Below are 19,234 nucleotides of genomic sequence, written 5' to 3' on the forward strand. Positions count from 1 at the left end.
ATTATTTCCGCAGCACATTCCGTTTGATTCTTCCTTCCCCTTTGGACACAAATAAATAAATAACAGGACAGAAACGCAGGAGGACAGCTCTGGACTACTGAGTGAAGCTGGAAGCCGCTAGATTCAGGGGGAAGGAGTGGGATGGGAGGAGAGGTGGAATGGGCTGGTCACCCATTATCATCAGGAAGGGAGCGCCCCTCCCCAGGGGAGACATGGGCGTCTCTCAGAAGCCTCCTCGGTGACCCTGCGCAGACACTGAGAGATTCCTGGATCCCTCAAAGGCCAAATAATTCAAGGCTTATATTTCATTTGGGACTTCACAGTTATTTATTGGAAAAACATCTCTTCTAGGAGGGGAGGGAGAGAACACTCTCTTCCCTCCTCCTCCTCCCCTCCTCCCCGTCCCCTCCTCCCCCTCCCCTCGTCCCAGCAGCTTGGCCAGGAACTGCATTCCATCCCATCCCAGGTCCCCGGGACCCATCACCAAGGCTGAGGAGGCAGCGTTCTGTCCCTGGGTCATGTCACGGAGGAATCACCTGGGCCTCTCACAGACCCTGTCAAGGATGCCTTTGACCTGTGCCCCATCCAGCAGGGAAGGGCTGTGGGAAAATCATTTTTTTCTAGTAGACATGCTGACCTATTTTTCAAACTTCACATTTATTGCACTCACAGCATAAGAATAAGATGGAAAAACATCTAATTTAAAAACACCCACAGTTCTCTCCACCCTAACAAATTGTGTTCATTTTTCTCTCTTGCCTTCTGGCCATTGTGCATACACATATATAATTGTTCCAGAGTTATAAATATGGTGCAATTAGGAGTGTGCCTTTTTTAAAAAAAATAAAGACATTCTCAAAAGTCCTCCATGTTACTTTGTCTTCATAATTACTTCAGAAAATGGGACACGCCATTCTATCTAGTGAGAAAATGCAGGGTCATTTACCTACCCTTTCTCTTAATTCAGACTTTGAGATTGATTCTAGGTTTTCACTTTATGACTCAGGTTGCAATGAGCGTCATTGCACATCTAGGCTTTCCTGCATCCAGATTATTTGCTGGCATCAGTATCTAACAATGAAACTTGGATTAGCTATCCTACAGCACTGCAGATTCCTTTGAACACCCCAAAGATAGAAAGACGCTATTTATTATTGTGTCTGGGCGCAAGAAGACATCACACAGATTTTGTTTTTGTTCTTCTTCTTATAAACACAGATGACTACATAAGCCATACATAAAATTAAGAATAATTGCAGGGTGATGTCAGTGGGAACATCAGAGCAAGGACCTCTGAAAAATCTTCTCTGTACAAGCTATGAGAACCCTGGCAAATTTATCAAAATCAATTTTTTCAGAGCTCTGGAAATTAATCAAAGATGTGCAGCAATCTAGGGGGGGGCATTTATTCAAGAAAATGGGTGAGGCTCAGTAAAAACAGAGATTTGGTGGTGTTTTCAGGTGCCCTGTTCCTAGCTTCTTCACCCCAGCTCAGTGGCAACCTTGAGAGCCAACAGTCCCCCCGTCCAGTGAAAACTGGCAACTTGGCAGCCACTGCAGGTGGCAAAGCTGAGCCGGAGCCCCTCCAGGGCCCCAGTCTCTGAGAACTGCCATCCCTCAGCCTGTTTGCTCCGGTTTCCCAGAAAAGGGCAATTATTTAGCATCACAGCAGCCTGAGGTGGTGATAACCATTAGGGCAAACAATAAGATGACCCCCCCCAAAAAAAAAAAAATTAAAAGTAAAAACTAGAGAAAAAGAGTTGTTCAGAATGGGGTTTTGAAAAACTCTGACATGTTCTTGGGAATCTGGAAGTCCACATGAGTGTGCAGGGCTGTGTGCACACTCAGACCTGGGCACACGCCCAAGAGAGACCTGATAAGGACTTAGGTCTCACCCGTGGCTGGACTGAGGCTCTGTGCAAGCAGGGAGTGAAATCTTATGCAGAGTTGCAGTCTGTTTGCCTGAGAATTGAATGAGTGCCCCTAAAACACAGACAGAGTCTGTCAGAGAAGGCTGTGAGACTTGTTGGTTCCAGGAATTTGAGAAAATTTCTGTCTAATCACAAGCTGCCCTCTAAGCTAACTAAACACAGACTTTGGTGTTCACACATGATAAAGAAAACAGAATTCACTCAGAAGAATCAATCAATAGGCAAATAGCAACACAAATCCTGAGGAGAATTTGATTTCCAGAGCTGCCATATTATATTATTCAAAAGTTCAGTTAAAAAAAAAAAAGTATGAGGCAAGTAAATAAATAAGTATGACCAATACAGAGGAGTAAAAGCAGCTGATAGAATTTGTCCCTGAGGAAGCCCAGACGTTGGACTTATCAGACAAAAAATTTAAGTCAGCTGTTTTAAATGTGTTTAAAGAACTAAAGGAAATCTAAGAACTAAAAGAAAGTAAAGAGCTTTGTCTCACCAAATACAGGAGCCCAGTGAAGAGCTCAAATTATTTTAAAAGAAGGAGAGCCACATAAAAATTATGAAGTCAAAAAGCACAACTGAAAAGCTTCACTAGAAGAACACGGCAGCGCATTCAGTCTAGAAGCAGAAAGAACAGACCAGCCTGGAGATGGGTCAATAAAGCTTTTCCAGTCCAGGGACAGAAAGAAAAAGCTATGAAGAAAAATGAACAGAGCCTCAGAGACCTAAGTGGCATCATCAAGCGTAACATTTACTTAGAGGTAGTCCCAGGAAGGAAGGAGATAGAAAAGGGGACAGAAAGAACATTTGAAAAACATGTCTAACTTCTAAACCTGATGACAACCCTTAGTCTACACTTCCAAGAGGCTTAATTAACTTGAAGTAGATTGGAATAAAAAAGATCCACATGTAGACTCATCATAACCAAAATCTCAAAGCCAAAGAGAAACCTCGAAAGCAGTCCTAAGGAATCAATTCATCCTGTATATGGGATCCCCAACAAGACTGACAGCTAATTTCACATCAAATACCATAGAAGTCAGAAGGTATTTGGATGACGTTCTCAGTGTGATGAAAGGAAAAGGCTGTCAACCAAGAATTCTATATCCAGCAAAACTGTCCTTCAAAAAATGAGAAAAAATTAAGACATTCCTAGATAGAAAAAATTAAGAGAATTTTTCATTGATATAACTGCCCTGCAAGAAGCACTACAGGAAATTCTTCAGGTTAAAATTATGGGGCAACATACAGTATCCAAAATCCACATGAAAAAATAGAGAACACTCATAAAGGCAATCACATCAATAAATATAAAGATGGTATGCGTGTATTTTGCAACTGGTTTATTTTTTCTATCTTATCTTAAAAATATACAACAGCGTGCAACAATAACAATAAAACAGTGTTACTGTATAAATAGGTAATTTGTATGAGAACTGTGTAGCACAAAGAACAGGAAAACCATGGTTCTACATAAGAGCAAAGTTTTGCTTACTGTTAAAATTAAGTTTGCAGTAATCAGAACTGGATTGCTATACATTAAGATGTTAATTGTAATCCTCAGGGCAACCACTAGCAAAATATCTCAAAAATATATGGAAAAAGAGATGACAAGAGAATTAACATGCTGTATGGAAAACACCTCTTTACTACATGAAAGAGGGCAGAAATAGGGAAACCATGAAAACATAAGATGTATAGAGAAGGTTCCCAAATAAGTCAGTGGGAAAAGTATAGTCATTGCAACAAGGGATACGGGGACAGCTGGATAGCACACACAGAAGAATAAGATTGTACCCCTACCTCATGTCATATACAAAAAATTAACTAAAAATGTTAGTTCAAAAGTTAACTTAAAAAACCTAAATGTAGGAGCTAAAACTATAAAACATGTAGAAGAAAATACACCTGCAAATCTTCATGACTTTGGATTAAGCAATGGTTTCTCGGCTATGATCCCAAAAGCAGAAGCAGCTAAAGAAAATAATAGATAAATTGAGCTCATCAGCCTGTAAAACTGTTGTGATCTAAAGCACACTGTTAATAAAGTTTAAAACCCCACAGAATAGAAGAAAATAGTAACAAGTCATCTATCTGATAAAGGACCAGTGTCTAGAATAGATAAGGGATTCTTATTACTCAACAATAAAAGTACAAACAATCCAATTATAAATAGTTAACAGATCTGAATAAACATTCCTCCAAAGAAGGTATACAAATGGCCAATAAGCATGTGAAAAGATGTTCAACGTCATAAGTCACTCTGAAAATGCAATTAAAATCACAGTGAGATATCATACCTACTAAGGTATCTATTTGAAAATGATGGACAATAGCAAGTATTGATAGGGATGTGAAGTAATTAGAACCTTCATACTGTGCTGGTGGGAATGTAAAATGATGCAGGTACTTCAAAAAACAGTTAAAATGTTAAACATATAGTTACCATACGACTCAGACAAATTCCACTCAGGTATATACCAAATAGAAATGAAAATGTGTACTTATAAAAACTTGCACATATATGTTCATAGTGTTGTTATTCAGTAACTAAGTCGTGGCTGACTCTTGGTGACTTCATGGACTGCAGCATGCCAGGCTTCCTTGTCCTTCACCATCTCCCGGAGTTTTCTCAAACTCATGTCCATTGAGTTGATGATGCCATCCAACCATCTCATCCTCTGTTGCCCACTTCTCCTGCCCTCAGTCTTTCCCATCTTCAGGGTCTTCTCCAGAGAGACAGCTCCTCATATCAGGTGGACTGGCCAAAGTATTGGAGTTTCAGTTTCAGCATCAGTCCTTCCAATGAATATTCAGGGTTTATTTCATTTAGGATTGACTGGCTTGATCTCCTTGCTGTCCAAGGGACTTTCAAGAGTCTTCTCCAGCACCACACTTCAGAAGAATCATTTCTTGAGTGCTGACTCCTCCTGCAACACAGGAGACCCCAGTTCAATTCCTGGGTCAGGAAGATCCACTGGAGAAGGGATAGGCTATCCTCTCCAGTTTTCTTGGGCTTCCCTGGTGGCTTCAAAGAAGGGTTGGGCTTCCATGGGGTTGCAAAGAGTTGGGCACAACTGAGCGACTTTCACTTTCAGCCTTCTTTATGGTCCAACTCTCACATCCATACATGACTACTGGAAAAACCATAGCTTTGACAATATGGTCCTTTGTTGGCAAAGTGATGTCTCTGCTTCTTAATACACTGTCTAGGTGTGTCATAGCTTTTCTTCCAAGGACTGAGGAACAGGAGTATGAAATGCAGTCTATCCATATGACAGGATATTCTGCCAGGCTTTCTGCTGCCATCACTGGTGGGGATTTAGTCGTTAAGTTGTGTCTGACTCTTGCAATCCCAAGGACTGTAGCAAGAGGATATTATTCAGCCTTAAAAAGAATGAAGTAAAAATGGATACATACTACCACATGGATGAGCCTTGAAAACATTACACAAAATGAAGCAAGCCATACATTAAAGGCCACGTATTGTGATGCTCGGAGAAGGCAATGGCACCCCACTCCAGTACTCTTGCTTGGAAAATCCCATGGTCGGAAGAGCCTGGTAGGCTGCAGTCCATGGGGTTGCTAAGAGTCGGACACGACTGAGTGACTTCACTTTCTCTTTTCACTTTCATGCATTGGAGAAGGAAATGGCAACCCACTCCAGTGTTCTTGCCTGGAGAATCCCAGGGACGGGGGAGCCTGATGGGCTGCCGTCTGTGGGGTCGCACAGAGTCGGACACGATTGAAGTGACTTAGCATAGCATAGCATAGCATTGTGATGCTGTGTATATGAAACATCCAGAATAGAAAAATCCACAGAGGCAGAAATTAGATTAATGATTACCAGGGGCTGGGGGAGGGGGAAGGCGAGTGTACTTACTATTGGGCATGAGGTTTCCCTGCAGAATCTCGAAAATGTTCTGGAACTAGGTTGGGGTGATGGTTGTACAACTTTCTGAATGTATTAAAACCCCACAGAATTTTGCAATCGGTGACTGAACATGTTACGTAACAGTATGATCTCATATGGGTACAAAATGTATCTGTGTCTTATACACATTTAGAAAAAATGTGAAAGGATATGTAATAAATTACTAACAGTGGCAATTTCCAGGTTATGGGAATATAAGGTTTCCATTTACTTATTTTTGTTTTCTAATTTTCTACAAAAGGAATATACTGCTTTTATTTTTAAAAGAGAGAGATTAGTTCTAATAAAAAACAAATGTAATTGCAAAAAAATTGCAAAGCTAATTCCTATGTAACCAAAAAAATAGTGCATCGTCAGCCCCCAGAAGCCTTTTTAAATTCCAACCTCCTCCATCTACCCTCCGTTAGGGTGGCCACTGTCCTAACTTCTGCAAAGAGCATCCCTTGCTTTTCTGTTTATCCCCAAACATGCACAGTTTAACCTGGTTTTGAACTCTGTGTTAATGGAATTGTACCTCAGGTTCTTACTTGGTTCTTGCCTCTTTAGCTCATCATGTTTCTGAGTTCCTCTGTATTGCTGCAGGTCACTGGAGTTCACTGAGTCCTTCACCCATTGAATAAATATGTCACAGTTTAAACCACAGTTTGTTTATCTATCCTGTATATGCTGAAGGATATTTAGGGTATTTATGAGTACTGCTCTGAAGATTTTGGAACTTCATTTTAGTACCCAGAGGCACATGTTTCTCTAGGGCAAATGAAGTGCAAAGCAGTTCCCCGGGATGTATAGCCTCGATCTTACTAGAAAACGCTACTATTTCAGAAGTGGCTGAAACAGTGTGCACTCCCTCAGCCCCGGGCGAGAGTTCCTAGTGGCCCACACCCTCAGCGACATCCGGCTCTATCTTCCTTGTTTATTTCTGTCCATCTGGTGGGTGTGTGATGGTATCTCATTGTGGTTTAAGTTGGATTTCTGTGACCACTGAGGAAGTGGAGCACATTCTCATTCATTTATTGGCATTTGAATGTCTTCCCTTACGACGTGCCTCTTAAGAATTTTGCCCATTTTTGTCTCATGGGTTTTCTGGGTTTTACTATTAATACTTCATAGAAATTCTTTGTGTAGCCTAGGTATGAGCCCCTTGGAAATGATGTGTGTGGCTCCTAGGCACATATCTGAAGACAACTCAAATTCAAAAAGTCACATGCATCCCAGTGTTCACTGCAGCACTATTTACAATAGTCAAGACGTGGAAGAAAACGAAATGTTTTGACTGGTGAGTGGATAAAGAAGATGCAGTGTGTGTGTGTGTGTGTGTGTGTGTGTGTATACACAGGATGGAATACTTCTCAGCCACAGAAAAAGAATGAGATAACAGCATCGCAGCAACATGGATGGATTTACATTATCATACCAAGGGAAGTCAGACAAAGACAAATATCATATAGTATTTGTACGTGGAATTTAAACAAAAATGATACAAATGAACTTATTTACAATGCAGAAATAGACTCACAGACACAGAGAGAAAACTTATGGTCACCAAAGGGGAAAGGAGAGGAGGAATAAACTGGGAATTTGGGGTTAACAGATGCACACTACGACATATAAAATATTAATAGATAACCAACAAGGACCTACTGTAAAGCACAGGGAACTATTCAATATCTTATAATAACCTATAATGTAAAATAATCTGAAAAAGAATAAGTAGATAGATATGTGTAATTGAATCACCTTGCTGTACCTCTGAAACATAACTGAAGTATACTTCAATTAAAAACTTATGTATGTGGTACAGGCTGTCGCACTTTCTGGCTCTTCTTTTCATTCCCTTTGTAACATCTTATGATCAAGTAGAAGGTCCTACATTTATTGTAGAGCAATATAACTATCTTTTCCTTAATGGTTAATTCTTTCTCTGTCTTCCTCCAAGGTCATGAAGATAATGTCACTATCATCCTCTGAAAATTTTATACCTTGTCTTGTGTATGTGTGTATTTACATACGTTTTTATAAAAGAGATTTATTATAAGGAGTTGGAGCATGCAACTGTAGAGGCTGACTAGTCCCTAGATCTGCAAGGGAAGTGGCAAGCTGGAGACCCAGGAGAGGCAAAGATGCAAGTCCTCCCCCAGAGGCCAGTAGGTTCAAGTCCCAGGAAAAGCCAAAAGTATGGAGAAAACTGTTATTAATACCATGTCCAAACTTGTACAGCTTGCCACACAATAGGCCAATAAATCGAGAGATATTTTTTGGGGGGCAAGGAATAATGACTTTATTCAGAAAGCAAGCAGACCAAAAAGATGGCGGACTAGTGTCCCAAAGAACCATCTTACCCAAGTTAGACTTCAGGCTTCTTTTATATTAAAAGGAGGGGGTGGAGTATGGTTGGGTCACAAATTTCTTGGTATTGGAATCCTTTGTCCTTGCGGCTGTCCATGTAGGTCAGGTCATGATGTTCCTGTAAACCTCCAATGGGACAAATGTTATTTTCTGTTCTGCAATTTTTTATCTTTATATGAATGGGAAAGTGTTATACTTTTAAAGGTCAGAACCTTGGGACTGGGTTTTCCTGTTTATTTCAAGCTATAGGCAACATTCTTAACACACCAAAAGCAGTTAAAGGCTAAAGTAAAAGAAACAGATCAAATATGAATTTAGATTTATTCTTCCCTATTTCAAAAATGATGCTCCAGTTTGCAAACAATCAAGCAAGAGAAATTCCATCTTTTGGGGAGAGGCTCATCCATTTTTTCCTCCTATTAGTGTCTTCAACTGATTGGATAAGGCCCACCCACATTAAGGGAGTGCAATCTGCTTTACTCAGTCTGCTGGCTTAAATGTTAAGCTCACCGAAAACACTCTCACAGAAACACCCAAAATAATGTCTGATCAAATATGTGGGGACACCGCAGCCTAGTCAAGTTGGCACAAAGTTAAACGTCACACGAAGGGGAGTCATTTCATTGCAGCTATTTCCTGACCCATCAATTCTCCTCTTAGATGAGCCCCCAAAATGTTGCTATTTTTAGCAAATGTGTCCCCCAGTTTCCTCAGAGAACTTCCTCCTGTGGAAATAAACAAAGGCCACCCAAGTGAAAAAGCAAAGTCTGGCTCGAGCCAGAGAGTCAGCCACCACCACCAGTGTTTGGTGGAGACTCGGGGCAGGCAGAGGACTGGGGAGCTTTGTGGTGGGCAGAGGGACAGCTCCGGAGCACCCCGCCCAGAGGCTGGGGCCCCGGGGAAGCCGAGGGTGGGCCAACTACAGGCCGGGCACCCATGTCATTGGCTGAGGTGCATCGCTGGCTTTCTCTGGTTGGTCGTGATTTGCAGGGCAAGCATGAGGGAGGCTGTCAGTTACTAATCCCATCCCAGTCATTTGGGGCCAGTTGTTACAGGCGTGGATGTTTCACTTTCTGAATTGTCTCTAGAGACAGAGGTCTGCCTTCCTAAAACAATAGCGGGCAGCAACCGGCTTTCTGGGATGGCTACTTCAGAGAAAGGGTCAGTTTCCTGGGCTGGTTGCTACAAGTCGTGAATCAGAGTCCTCTTTTCGGATGGATGGCCAAGCTATCGCCTGCTTGTGTGATCAGCCTGTCACTTCTTAGCAGGTAACGAAAGAAAGCACGAAGCCCGCTTGGCGTTCAGCTTGGTTCATGTGCTCTTGGCTATAAAATTAAGTTAGGATCAGGCATCTGACTCAGAGATGGGGAAGATAATGACTAATTGATCCAAATTCATTTAAATGTTTTTCACATGATTTCCAAGAAAGGGTCTGAGTGATTTGAAGATAGGCTCTTTGTTTAGTGAAATATTTCAAAATAATACAGATTGAAGTTCGAGGCAGTCAAATATTCAAGGTCTCTCACTTAACTGAAGTAAGCTGCAGTGTGGTAAATCTCCAGCGTGACTCCAGCATTCACTTCTGTGGGGAGGGGAGGGTGAAGCTGCTTTTCCTAAAAACAAAAGTGCAGAAATCACTGAGACTGGTACAATTCAGGTAAATGAGTAGGTACTTAACTATGATTTTAAAATACATATTTCGACTTGCACAAACATCTTCTGTTCTTTTCTAAACATCACACAGCATTTTTCTACAAATCTGGATTGAGCTCATTCACTTCAGCTTTCATCCAACTTTCCTGGAGTCTATCAGCCCAGAGAAGGCCGCTCTAGGATTCTTCAGAGGTCCCTCCAGAGCAGTAATCGGGGTAAGCGTAATTAGAGAGTGGGGCACCCAGAGAGGGCACCTTCACCCCGTCTCACGGCAGGTAAACACGGTCCCAGCTGATCCCGTCTGTGTGGCAGTTGCTCAGGAGTCAGTTCTGCGTGCGTGAGTTTAAGCAGGTGTCTGTCCATAGAGGTGACATCACATCTGGAGTGCTCAGTGTTTCCAAGGCCAAGTTTATGAATTCAGCGCCTCACAATGCCAGCTACCTTCACTCAGGAAAGAAACAGTCAGCTTCCGAGCCTCTGCCTCCCCAGACCCAGGCATTTCAAGTGGGGCAGGCCTCGTGAGAAACAGACAGACGGAAGCTTTCCGTGCGGAAAGCGAGCAGGGTTGGGGTCAACCGGGCAGCCTGTCCCGGGCCTTTGGGCACGAGGCCCCACCTGGAGTCTGGGCCCAGAAGTCCCATGGGCTGGGGAAGCCCGGTGCTGCCAGCCCCCGTGGTCCTCGGCGGAGGGTCTCGCCCCTCCTGCTCTCGTCTTCCCTGTGGGAGCCAGCTCTAGGGTTTCTCCGCCTCACCCACCAAGTGCAGGGATCCTGGGGCCTGTTCCCAAAGGGCGTGCTGGGGCCCGCCCAGGTCTGGGCTCCCGGAGAACTGATGCTCCAGAAAGTATTGCATTTTATCCTGATGTTGCTTCAAGAGACTGCGAGGCTGTTGTCAAATACGAACTTCCTAACTTAATTCTCCTCTGCCATGCCCACCAGGTGTCACAGTCCAGGGGCCCACACGGCCTGTGTGTTTCTGGAAGAAAGCGGCCCTCCTCTGGATGGCGTGTGGGTCACCAGCTGACGCTGCCTGGGTCCCACGGGGAGCTCAGGTGGGGGTCCAGAGGCGGGTGTCTCCCACGAGAGCAGCGAGAGAAAGAGCCCCTCCTCCCACATGTGCTCCCCGCCTGCAGTGCAGGGGTGGGGCCTTAAGCTCTACCAGCAGACCTGCAGGGGCTTCCCTGGGCACAGTCTGGGGGGAGGGGAGGGGGTCAGGGTGCCCGCCCAGGGTGTGGGGAAGGCTGCCTGCCCCAGGCCCGATGGAACGCCAGCCCCAGGGGGCCATCCTGGACAAAGTTCCCAGGAGGCTTCTAGGACCCAGGACACAGTCCACAGCCTGGCACGTGGGACCCCCTAGAAATGCCAGTGCCCCCCAGCCCTTCCTGCTGTCCCTCCCTCGCTCACCTCTTCCATTACCACCTCCCGCCTCTTCCACCGTGTCCCATCTCACCCCCCTGGGGCCTTTCCCCTCCAGATGTAAATACACAGGAGCTCCCCCCCATTAAAACAGCTGGTGGGAGGGTTGGGGGTGGCGGGGCTGGGGTGGTGGGCTGCGGGAGTTTGGTGGTGCTCTGCCTGCCCGGTTGGCAGGAGGTGTGGGAAGGGGTCATTGAGTTAGCCCATCAGCCAGTCGTCCTCAGCTGGCCTCTCCTGACACCAGGCGCTCCCACCCAGGACGGTGGTCCGGCAGAGCCCCGGCCCAGGTAGACTGCATGCCGGGTCCAGACTCGGAGGTACACGTGTATCTCCGCAGTCCAGACGAGTCAGGTAACCCCTAAAGCCCCCAGTTAAAAACAGCCTCGGGCAATTTAGGGAGAAACGCTTGCCCTGGCCTGAGATGCATTCCCTGGGGAGTGCACTGGGCGGGTCAGGAAGAGGGGTGGGGCCTCAGGTGGGTGGGGTGGGGGCGTGGTCAGCAGGGGCGTGGTCAGCGGGGGCCTGGGGAGCCGGCCCTGCACCCGCACAGGAGGCAGCCCTACACGCGGGGCACCAGACCCCCAACAGGGGTGATGTTTCCAGGGGTCTGACCCAGAGGCCCCTTCTGGACTTCGGTGCCGCGAGGTTAGCAGGACGAGCTCCACGTTTGTCCTTCTGGGCTGGAAGCCGACTGCTCTGTCGCCTCGGCCCCACGCCCTGCGCCTCCCTGATCCCTCGGTCCCAGGCTCCGGGCAGATGAGGTTCAGAATCTAGCTGGGTGGAGTCGGGCACAACCCTGAGAAACCCTCTTATCCCTCCTCCAGCTGCAGGCTGGCACCTGAGCCATCTTTCAGGTGTACCCGGGGCCCATCACCTGTGTGGGAACAGAAAGAGGGAGGCAGGCTATTTGTGATGCCCCAGAGGCCCGCACCGCCCCCCTTCACCCCCACTGGACTTTAGAGCCAGCGCTTTGACCACCTTTGGGGAGTCTCTGCCTGGCCACCTAGGGCTTTCATCTGCCTGGATTCTGGGGTGGAGCTGGGGGCAAGCAGGGGCCACACAGTAGCTGATCTCTGACAGACCTGGCGCCCCTCTGATCCTGTGAACTGGGTCTGCTTTATGTGCAAGAAGACCCCAAAGATCACCCAGCAACCAGGCCGCCCCACCATCCTATGCGGGCCCCTCCATCAGGAGGGCCGCCTGAGTGTTGGGCGAGGCCGGGCACTGTGGAAGCACAATTTGCAATCGTAAAGTAGAATGTGAGGCGGATTCCTTAGCCTGCTGCATGGAGAGGGTCAAAACAAAGCAAAAACCCCAAACAGAATAGATTTCGCAACTGCAGGAGGAAGCAGCTTTGTAAGTGCCCAACGAAAGGCTAATTAGAGACTTCAACTGGAGCTCTGCAAATGAATTATTTACAATTCTTCAGAGGGAAATGATTATAATAATAACCTTTGCAATTCCAAAATTAAGCTTATTATGCTCTTTTCCTCTGCTCCAGAAATTCTCTGAGGTCTGTCATCAAGCAGAAAGCGAGGAGTGAGGCCAGTCCTCTCCCCCCGGGTGGGTGGGTGGGGGAGCGGCACCCCGTGGGCCCCTGCGGGGCTGGCCCCCAGTATGGACCAGCAATGCCAGGTGTTTAAAAGGGAAAGCTGTGGAATCGTCCTTCATGCCTCCCCCCCACCCTGTTTCCTCTGATTTAAGGATGCTCTGCTCGCTCAGTCAGGACTCCAGGAGTTGCAGAGGCTCAAAGAAGAGACCAAAGCCTCTGCTCCCATCAGAGGCAGACCCTGGAGTTGCCAGATTTACAACAAAGTAAGCGACACAGCTGTTACGAAACTAACCAAAATGAAGGTCGACTGACCGCATCTTCCTTGCCCGCACCGGCGGCGGTCTGATTGGAAATTAAGGGTCTGTTTCTTTACGATGCGAGGCTGCAGACTCGTGGCATGAAAGGGGTGGGGACCACTGGCTGATTGGACCCCCCGGGGTTGCAGAGCCTGCACTGGTCCCCAGAGGGTAGCCTTGCCCTCCCTCAGCAGTGATAAGCCACTTCCCAGCACCCCGAGGGTCCTGCAAACACGTCTATCCCTCATTTCCAGCCTCATCTCCAACCTCAGCCCACTTGCACATGGAGCTGCTCTGGGGCAGGCCTCAGGCTGCCTGTATCAGAATCTGATACACTCGGCATCAGCCCAGGGCCGCTGTCAGAGGCCCGAGAACCCGCAAGGGCACAGAGGCTTTAGGCTGGAAGTACCCGGGCCCTGTGGCCAGTTCAAGCCAGAAAACCTGATAGTCCTGTGACGGGCCTTACTGCAGTCCCCACCTCGGCAATGCGTCCAGACCCCGGGGCAGTGAGACTCTGCTGTGGACGCAGATGGCCCCGGCCTGTCCCGGGTCACACAGACGGCCAGGGGTGCAGGGGAGGCAGGCACAGCACAGCCCCGGGGAAGCCGCAGCCAGCCAGCTGCCCAGGAGTGCTGCCTCCAGGGTTACTCCAGGCCCAGCGCTCCTCTGCTCTTCTGGGTCTTTCTCCCCCTTTCCCTGGGAATCCCCACCACCCAAGGTCCCTATTCAGCCTTAGGCTGGCTCGCACACCCTGCTGTGCCCAGCCACACTCCCCAGAGACAATCGAGGGTTGACCTCACCCTTCCGCTGTCTTGCTACCCTCTGCCCTCTGCCGTGGTGGTGCCCACACGCGTGTGTCTTCTGAGCAGGCGTGTGTGGACTCTGACTTTGGGGATCTATTTCTCTGGCTCTCGCCATCCACTCCACCCGGCATCCTGGGTCTGCCCCCACCCACCTGAGAGGGAAGGACGTCTCCCCAGGGACACCTCCTCTCCCCATTCTCTGCTCCCCTTCGGGCTGCCCTCCCCGGAAGGCGATGCCTTGCCGTCTTCTCTCCAACAGTGCTCCCTGGGAGGGGCTGCGCTCCTGTTGTTCAGGTGCTCAGTCGTGTCCGACTCTGCGACCCCGTGTAGCCCGCCAGGCTCCCCTCTCCATGGGATTTTCCAGGCACGAATACAGGATTGGGTTTTCATTTCCTCCTCCAGGGGATCTTCCCAATCCCAGGATCAAACCTGTGTCTCCTGCACTTCCTGCACTGGCAGGCAGATTCTTTACCACAGAGCCGCCTGGGAAGCCCGATGTCCATGATACGTGGAAGTCATGTCCTCCTGTGGAGAGAAATCTAGAGAAAACATGAAGACAGCTAAGTGAAGCTGCTATGATCTGAACGTTTGTTTCCTCCCAAGATGGATATGTTGAAAGCCTAACGTCCAGGGCGATGGTGTTAGGAGGTGGGGCCTTTAGGAGGTGATTAAGTCATAAGGGGTGAAGCCCTCCTGAGTGGGATTGGTGCTCTTATCACAGTGGTTCCCAGAGCTCCCCGGCCCCTTCCAACGTGAGAAGGCACTGTGAGAAAGTGCTGGCTGACCGAGCCATCAGGCCCCACCAGAACCTGACCATGCTGGCCCCTTAGTCTCAGGCTTCCCAGCCTCCAGGAAGGTGAGTGATGAGTTCCCGTGGTCTATGAGAATCTGCCTGTAGTGCAGGAGACAGAGGTTTGATCCCTGGGTCTGGAAGATTCCCCTGGAGAGAAGGAAATGACAACCCGCTCCAGTATCCTTGCCTGGAAAATTCCATGGACAGAGGAACTTGGAGGGCTACAGTCCACTGGGTTGTGAGAGCCAGACACAACTTGGTGACTAAACCGCCATCCCACCGCGAGCTGTCCAGCAGCAGCATTTGTCACAGCCACCAGAATGGATAAGACAGCGCTTTCCCGACCTGGGGCTGGTGGGCGTTGCTCTCTCATGTATCAACACTGAGCAGCTGGCACAGGTTTATTTTCTGTGTGTTTTTTGGTTTTGTTAGTTTTTTCAGTAGAAACCTCAGGCTTGTCAGAGGATAACCCAGAAAACCAGCATTAACTCCAAAATCTGTAAGGGCAGGAAGAGTGGAAGAAGCAACCGAGGACCCCAGGTCTGCAGGGAAACAGAACAGGGGAACGTCAGTGATGCTGAACTCCCTGCAGTGAGACGGATTCCACACGGCTGGGCACCCGTCACTTTCAGCATCAAAACTGTGATGCATTTCGGTAGGAATCTTTCTTTTCAAAGGGAATACCCACTTCTCCCGCCTCTTAAGGGAAGAAGACTAACCAGGATCCTTCCCTCCAAGGACTCAAGGTTGCCAGCATGAAGACAGGCCCTTCCTTGGACTGAGACCCAGCAAGTTCTCAGGGTTCGGTAGATGGGGATTTGCCCAAGACCTCAGGACATGCTGGGCACTGGGAGGCCTGGCTGGGAGCTTCCTGAATCCTTCTCTGTGAATCAGTATCCCAAACTAGAAATGTGTGTTGAAGATGGGTAATGAATATGTGGGGGGTTTGTGATATTCTCTACTTTTATACATTTGGAGTTTTTCATAATAAAAAATGTAATTGTTTTCCTATTTTGTATGCTTCCCTGGTGGCTCAGGTGGTAAAGAATCTGCCTGCAATGCAGGAGACCCAGGCTTGATCCCTGAGTTGGGAAGATCCCCTGGAGAAGGGAATGGGAACCCACTCCAGTATACTTGCCTGGAGAATTCCATGGACAGAGGAGCCTGACGGCCTACAGTTTCTTGGGGTCACAAAGACTCAGATAAGACTGAGCATGTTTTGTATAGTTTTTCCTGCCTTCTGGGGAAAACCATGAGGTCACGCTCCTCAGATGTCACTTGTTGCTGCTTCAGGCAAACTTGCTTATTCTCTTCAATCAGGAGGCAGCAACTTGGAATTCACACCTGCGAGCATCTTACAGGTTCTGGCTGAAGGAGGGGTGGGCTCTTGCTGCCTGGACTTCCTTCTGTCTCCCCAAGGGCCTTTCCTGGTTCATTAGCACTCCAGCTGGGTGAGGTGTCCTTAAGCTTCCTTCCTCACTGTAGGAGGGAGGGATGGGAAGAGGGAGTGAAGTCAGCAGAGATCTAAATGCCCTAAAAAAGAATACATGTGGCTTTCTTTATAAGTGTGGGTGGGGAAATGCTTTCTAGCCATGACTAAAAAATCCAGACCCAATTAGAGAGAGCATGCAATGAAGGCAAAGAGGAATTTAAAAGATAATCAAATACTGGATGCTTGGGGCTGGTGCACTGGGATGACCCAGAGGGATGGTACGGGGAGGGAGGAGGGAGGAGGGTTTAGGATGGGGAACACGTGTATACCTGTGGCGGATTCATGTTGATATATGGCAAAACCAATACAATATTGTAAAGTTTAAAAAAAAAAGACAAAAGCAGATATAACCAAAAAATAAAAGAGAGACTTAAAAATTTTTTTTAATTAAAAAATAAAATAAATAAAAGATAATCAATGGAGGGAAATGTTTGCAACACATTTCGCAGATAATGGCCTAATATTCCCTGACATGGCCCCTGTCAAGAGGTGGCATCTATCTGCCTACCCCCTTGAATCGGGGAGATTCCTGTAACTACTGGGATGAATAGAATATGGCAGAAGTGGTGCTGAGCCAGCTCTGGAATATGCCTTAATTGGCTTGGCAGCCTCCACTTCCTCTCTTGGAGGCCCGAGCCTCCATGTAAGAAATCTAGGCTCCTGTGCTAGACAGGCAGGCCCCAGACGTGTGAGTGATAAAGCCGTCTTGGACATCCAGGGATGTCCACATCCCTGGATGTGGCCCACAGGGAACCCAGCTTCAGCCCTAATCTGGCAGAAGTGACTCTGGGACGGCTCCATCCGTAACTGAGAGCTCACCTGGCAGCTGTCAGCTTCTCCCTCTTGCAGGGCTGAGCCGCTCTGGGACAGAGGCCAGCAGAGGGTGTGCACGTGTCCACCCAAACCACGGAAGCCGTCTTGAACGAACAGCCCTGTTGAGTGTTTGGATGACACCAACCTCAGCTTCTGTCTGACCATCCACAGAAGAAGCCTCAAGACAGAATCACTCAGCTGAACACTGGCAATTCGCACAACTGTTAGGGATAATAATAACAAACTGCTAAGCCTCTACATTTTTGTGTGGTCTCTTTACATGTGCCTGCATGCTAAGTCGCTTCAGTCATGTCCGACTCTGCAACCCAGTGGACGGTAGCCCACCAGGCTCCTCTGTCCATGGGATTTTCCAGGCAAGAACACTGGAGTGGGTTACCAAGTCCTCCTCCAGGGGATCTTCCCAACCCACGGATTGAACCCGTTTCTTTTATGTCTCTTGCATTGGAAGTGGGTTCTTTACCACTAGCACTGCCTGGGAAGCCTGGTCTGTTACATAGCAGCGTAACAGTAGCCATATAGCAGGGAAATAGGAGTTTATTTAAGTAAACTTGTGAAGATAACTTCAGTCTAAAGAGAAAAAAGATATTTTTGCTGGGTATAAATCTTGAACATTACTCAGTACGTTTATCGTTGAATCATATGTATTCTATTTGTGTAAATGAGTAATCACACTGATATTGCGGAGAAGGGGAGGAATAAATGTAGACTAGTAGGAGGCAGGGAAGAGTTCTGTGGTGTTGGGATTACATAGACATGTCAGAGTCAGATCATGACTTTAAAATATCTGTGTTTTCTTTTTGTATGGATGTCTTGGCTCTGTCCATGGAAAGGGCCTAGAAACAGTGATGCCTATCAGCAATGCGCACGCTCGGGTCAGATTTGGTTCTTAAATATCAACCTTTCTCCACCGAAAGAAACCAGGTTTCCCTGAGAAAATGGTTGATTCTAGGACTGAAGCAAACACAATGAGCCTGGAATGTCCTCTTCCACCCGAAGGTTAAAAAGTGCTCAGGATATGATGAAAGCAGAGTAGGAGGAAGGTGCCCTCAGTGTTGAGTCTGAGACAATTTGAACAGAGAGATTAATTATCGACAGCAATGGGCTATAATGCATGACATTTTTTAAAGCAAGAGAGACAGTGTTTCCATATAAACTGTAGAAAGCAAGTAAGAGAAGGGAAATTTCCCTTTTGTAGTAGAATGTGTGTGAGTGCTCAGTCACTCAGATGTGTCTGACTCTTTGTAATCCCACGGACTGTAGCCTACCAGCTTCCTCTGTCCATGGAATTTTCCAGGCAAGAATACTGGGGATCTTCCTGACCCAGGGATTTAACCCAAGGCTCTTGCATCTCCTGCATTGGCAGCTGAATTCTTTACCACTGTGCCACCTGGGAAGCCTCATATTATAGTAGAATATCAACCAGTAAATGTGGAAGGAATGACAAGAGTTAGGAAATCATAATTTTGCCATCGATATGGCATGGAAAAAATGATTCATGCAAGAATCATGAATGGATGCTAAGGTCAGTGAGTCAAAGTGTGTTAGGAAACGGGTTATCCCCGAGTTTCAATGTACCCGCCACAGACTATGAGCTGCTAGGGGGAACAGGTCTTTTTACAGTGGGGAAGCCTGGAAACACCCTTTCACCAAGTGATTGAGGTCCGTCACTAGCCGTGGGACGAGGCAACTTCACAGGCCTCCTGAAGTGACACACCAAGGACAAACCAAGTCTATCATATCCCGGCCAGAAATGCTGGACATACACTGAATCACAAAGAGAACATTAGACAAACCCAAGCTGAAGGACACGCTACAAAATGGTTGATCTACACTCTTCAAAAATGTCAGTATTGGGACTTCCTTGGTGGTTCAGTGGCTAAAACTGTGCTCCCACTGCAGGAGGCATCAGTCTGATTCCTGGTCAGGGAACTAAGACCCTGAAAGTCTCATGGGGCAGCCAAAAAGAAAAGTCAAAGTCATAGGAAATAAAGGACATGTTCACAGCGCTATCATTCCCAGCAACCACAGGGTGGAGGCCCCCAGATGGTCGCACCTAGCCCTTTGCAGCCCTCGGAGGCTGATGGGTGCTTCCAGCTTTAGAAGCAGGCCCACAGGTCTCAGCTCCTTCCCTCGTGGATGAGCACGCTGTGGGTCTGTTTAGAGCTTCACATCCTAGAACTGTGGTATCT

Source organism: Bos indicus x Bos taurus, chromosome 3 (assembly GCF_003369695.1).
Source record: "Bos indicus x Bos taurus breed Angus x Brahman F1 hybrid chromosome 3, Bos_hybrid_MaternalHap_v2.0, whole genome shotgun sequence".
NCBI classification, from domain to species: Eukaryota; Metazoa; Chordata; class Mammalia; order Artiodactyla; family Bovidae; genus Bos; species Bos indicus x Bos taurus.